Below are 5,355 nucleotides of genomic sequence, written 5' to 3'. Positions count from 1 at the left end.
TGATTGAATATAAGATAGATCTAGACCTGACGAAGGAGTTTATGTTAAGATAAACGGAAGAGCCTTTGTCTAACTATATCACTTGGTTGAATAGAGTTGTTATCAAATAGATTTCTTTTTCCTTTACTGTTTGGAACACGAACCAAAGGGATTGTTCCAAGTACATGACTTATTCAAAGGTCGGAGGCGTGGGAATACATACAGAACTAGGTATACTATAGAGTTAGGTACTTGGTCTCAACTATACGAAGTTAGTGTAATTTTGTGTAGCAGCTTAATCCTGAGAGTATTCAATTCTGGACTAAGTCCCGGGGTTTTTCTGCATTTGCGGTTTCCTCGTTAACAAAATCCTGCTGTGTCATTTACTTTTATATTCCGCATTATAATTTTTTTTATTATAATTAAAGTACATCACACAAACTTTAATATCCTATTACTTGATAAGTGAATCCTATTGCGTTTGGTTAAGTCCGAACCTTTTTATCAAGTAACATACTTTGTTGTTGTATTGTCTCGATCTCGTATCCATAGACGATCACATAAAGTGTGAAGCGATTAGTTGTATTGTCTCGATTCTGTATCCATAGAAAATCACTTTCGGAGAAAGGATTCCTAGGTAGGAAAAGTTTTGGTTTGAGGTATAATTGGGTACCCTCGCCTTTTCAATTGGTATCAGAGCAGGCAAACACCAAAAGATATAACAATATGTATTTGGTGTGATCCAACATATAATAATGAACTCGAGTTCTCATGAATCGACTTCAATTAACGTGCCGCCAAGATTTGACGGAACAAACTATCTATGGTGGAAATCTGTTATGAGATCTTTTCTTCAATCTCGAGACTTTAATACTTGGCTATTAGTCGTCGATGATTATACTCTTCCAAAGAGAGAAAATTCTGAAACTGAGTTTAAACGCTTAGCGGAATTTTCGAGCGAAGAAAAGGCATTGGCAAAGCAGAATTCAGATGGTTTGAATGTTATTATTCATGATGTAAGTCATGACTTGCAACATCATGTGTCTAGATGTCAAACTTCGAACGAAACTTGGGATAATCTTCAGATCGTATTCGAAGGAAACTCTTCTGAGAAAGAATCTAGGCTTCAAACCCTCACCTCCGAGTGGGAAAACCTTCGAATGGATGACAACGACATTTTTAAAGATTTTCATATCAAACTACTGAGATAATTAATGCCTTTTTCTCGTTAGGAAAGACTATTTATGAAAAATATATAGTATGAAAGATTCTCAGATTGTTGCCATCTAGATACGATTCTAAGAAGCATGCAATCATAGAAGCAAATGATCTTTCAACTCTCACACGAAGCATACTTGTTGGTAAATTAAAGATCTTTGATCACAAATCACAGTTTATTCAAGGTAAATGAATCAGTTTTAAAGCAAAAGTTCCAAAAGATCCAATGGAAAGGAATAGACTGTCGGATGATTCGAATGAAGAGATTACAGGAAATTATGATGATGAGATTGAACAATCTTTGTCAGCAATTACTAGACAATTTAGAGATCTCTTGAAGAAGAGAAATAAGATATTTTTTAAGGATACTTATCGATCTTCTCGACCACATGATCGAGTTCCTGTCAAGAAAGATCAGGAAGAAGATGATGAATATCAGCCACAGTGTTTCAAGTGTAAAGGGTTTGGTCATATTGCTAAAGACTGTCCCAATCTTAAGAAATACATTGGGAGCAAGGAATTGGCTGTTACTCTTGATGAGACCTCTGATTCATATGATTCTGAAGAAGAGGAAACAACTAATATTGCATTAGTTGTCAATCTTATTTTTCCTCTTCTATTAATGATTTACCCATTTCAAAAATGGACATGTCTTCCTATGTTGTCAAATCATTTAATGGTAAAAGGAAAAATAAGACAAGATGCAAAAACTGTCTTAAACACAGAATTGCTAAAAGTTACGTATGCAATTCGGATATGTCTCAAGATATTTTGTTAGTTCGGGGTAACAAAAAGGGATATTTTCATACTGAACTAGATCAAGAACACTCTGGTTGTTCAAAGTTCCATAATGAGAGAAACTCTCATGATAATACCGCCTAATCGGTATTAGATTTCTTTCCTCAACGTGTGTGCCAAATTTGAGTGAGGAAGAAGAAAAATCAAGGCGCTTTTGTGTAGATTATGGAAATAATATCTAGTGTTTGAAAATATTTGATATATTCGTATTTATAGGAATATTATATTTTCGGAAGTATGAAAAAATATAAAAAGACTCTTCTCCCATTTTGATCATTCCTTGTACGAACTATGTGTCTGGATCAAAAGGTTTCTCTGGAGAAGATACAAGATCAGAAAGATTATCTTAAAACTAAGTCCGGTTTATCACTTGACATTAAGGGTAAAATCAGAAAGAGAGATTGGCTTAGCAATAAGGAAAGAGAGAATACTGTGAAGAAAGATCAGTATATTTGAGGCATTGACACACTTTTGTGTTCAATCGAAGACAGAACTACATGCTCTTGCAGAATCATTCACAAAGATTTCTCATCTGCAAGAGATTCTGGTCAAGCAACAAGGCTTTTCTACTTGAAGAAATTCAAAAGCTGAAAAGTAGTAATGCACCTTCAATCGGTTCTGATATGAAGGACTAGGTTACAAAGAGAAAATAGACATCAATTTGTGATTTGTTTCATTGATCGTATTGGTCTATTATGAATAAAATTATTTGTTTTGAGTAATTTTCTTGTGACAGTTTTCAGTTTATGTTAGAGCATAGCTCGGTCAACCTCGCATGTGTTGCTATATCAAGCATTTTTTGTCAATGTTAGTGATCAAAACTATGAGTTTTGATTTCTAGCCTATTAGCTAAGTCTCGGACTAGGATAGGAAAAGTGTAGTTGAGGTCAAGGACTTCATGGCGAATCAACGACTACGACGAAGATCTGCACAAGGAACCGTGGAACTTCATCAACAAAAAGGTATGTGAAGACTTGAATTTATCTATCACTCAAAATTCTATATATTCTATCTCCTATGTCTTATGATACAAAATTCGTATGCTATATAGACTAGATCAAACACATTTGACATTTCGAGCTGAGTATTCAATGCTTATCTTTTTCTCGAAATTCATGTGTTGGTAAAGCATCTCGCTTTGATCAGGTTTATTTTCATATTTCAATCACTAGTTGAGAATTGCTATGACGTCAAGACGATCTGTGAATAACGGTTGGGATAACGTTCTCTGAGAAAGTCTCAATAATTTAAATGAGAGTTTAGATTACATAACCATGTATTCCTTGAACCGAAGTTTTTTCAACTTTGTTGAGCAAGAGAAATCGGTAGGATTGTGGAATTGGCTTGCCAAGACCGCGAACCCAGTTTGTAGATGCAGTCCACGAACTGTCGGAAGTTTTCAAACCGAAAATTTCTGCTGGGATTTTCATTAACTCGTTTGTGTGCTAAGTCTGCGAACTGGCGGAAGTTCTCAACCCGCGAATTTCTGCTGAGTTTGAAAAACTCGACTGATGTACTTAAGTCTGCGAACTTGTCTGTGAACTTAAGAGGTTATGATCTAAAGATGTGTTTTAAATATAAACATTAAATTACTAAGGAATGCTTAAGGAAAACTGTGGTTATAATGTTCATTGAGCCGATTCAATCGAATCGAATCATCTTACTTCAATTGTGTCTTGTGTAGTTACATAAGATCTCATAGCAATTGAATGACTCTCTAACTAGTTCGTTTGAGTCAAGTGAACTAGTTATGATGAATGAGAAACCAGGTCAATATGACAAGATCATATGGTTGCCTTTTGGTTACTATGTTGAACCAACATAAGCGTACACGTTTGGGCCGGTTTTCACGAACTTAGAAAACGTTTACAACAAGTGTGTTTGACAAGCTTTGTTTTCCGATCTAACGGTTGAGAAATATTATCTTGAATCTAAATAAGGTTTCGTCTAACGATGGATAGAGTTTGCTTAATATCTAAGAAAAAACCCTGATTTGAAAGGTTATATATAAGAGACATGTAGCTAGAGCAAAACTTAATCCCCACACGTCTGTGTGATACTACTGCGCTCGCTAGAGTCGATCTCCATTAACCTTTGAGTTTCTTCTCTAAATTCGGGTTAACGACTTAAATACTTGATTGGGATTGTGAAGCCAGACCAATACTACTTTTATCGTAGTTGTGTGATCCGATCTTACTTTTCTATCGTACGAGTACAATCGATTTGATTGGCTTGAGAACTTGTTTCTCCGATAGGTAAGATAAAGAAGTCATGAACATTTTCGTCTCACTGTTCGTGATTCCTCGATAATCCGCTTGTGTAGTCAGGAAGGATTATTGAGAGGTGATTGATTAATCTAGGTTGTTCTTCGGGAATAGAAACCATATTAACAATTGGTTCCTGTTACCTTGATTTCTATCAAAAGACGGAACAAAACCTAGGGTTTATCTGTGGGAGACAAATTTATCCTTTGATAGACTTTTCTATGTGAGGCAGATTTTTTTGTTATCAAAGCCTGCGATTTTTGGACGTAGCAACTCTTTGTTGTGGGTGAGATCAACAAAGGGAATCAAGTACGTAGCATCATGCTGGGATCAGAGGCGTAGAGGTGCAACTGTACCTTGTACCAGTGGGAGACTGATAGGGGTTCAATTATAGTCCATTCTGAAGTTAATTGGTAATAGGATAGTGTCTGTAGCGGCTTAATACAGTGTTTATCTAATCTGGACGAGGTCTCGGGGTTTTTCTGCATTTGCGGTTTCCTCGTTAACAAAATTTATGGTGTCTGTGTTATTTATTTTCGGCGTTATATTTTATATAATTGAAATAATACAGGTTATGCGTTGAAACTTAATCAATTAGAGATCCAATATTGTGATTTTTGATTTCATTGATTAACATTTGGATATTGGTTTTTGATACCGTCCAAGTTATACCTTGTGTTTGATTATAAAGACCGATATTGTTTTAGCTTTAGTATTAATCAAAACAAGTGAGAGATATTAACTCCTTGAGATACTTATTATCTAATTTAAGTCTTATTGTCTAGTTGATTCTCTAGTAAAGTGTTTCGGAGTTTGTCCATACAGATTGCTAATCGAAATATTGGGTGGTTTTGTTAGACCTCCGCTTTTTCAATTGGTATCAGAGCAGGAAAACACATTAAAGACCTCATCAGTCTGTGTTTGTAGCGATCTGAATCTATAGGCAGAGGTGTTATCTCTATTAACTTACCACCAGTCTTCGATGGTTCCAATTACTTATGGTGGAAAATTTCTATGCGAGCTTTTCTTCAATCGCGTGATTTTCAATCATGGGTATATGTAGTAAATGGCTATGATGCACCTGTTATTGCAGCTG

Source organism: Papaver somniferum, unplaced genomic scaffold (genome assembly GCF_003573695.1).
Source record: "Papaver somniferum cultivar HN1 unplaced genomic scaffold, ASM357369v1 unplaced-scaffold_81, whole genome shotgun sequence".
NCBI lineage: Eukaryota > Viridiplantae > Streptophyta > Magnoliopsida > Ranunculales > Papaveraceae > Papaver > Papaver somniferum.
Note: the sequence above shows the minus strand (reverse complement) of the source record.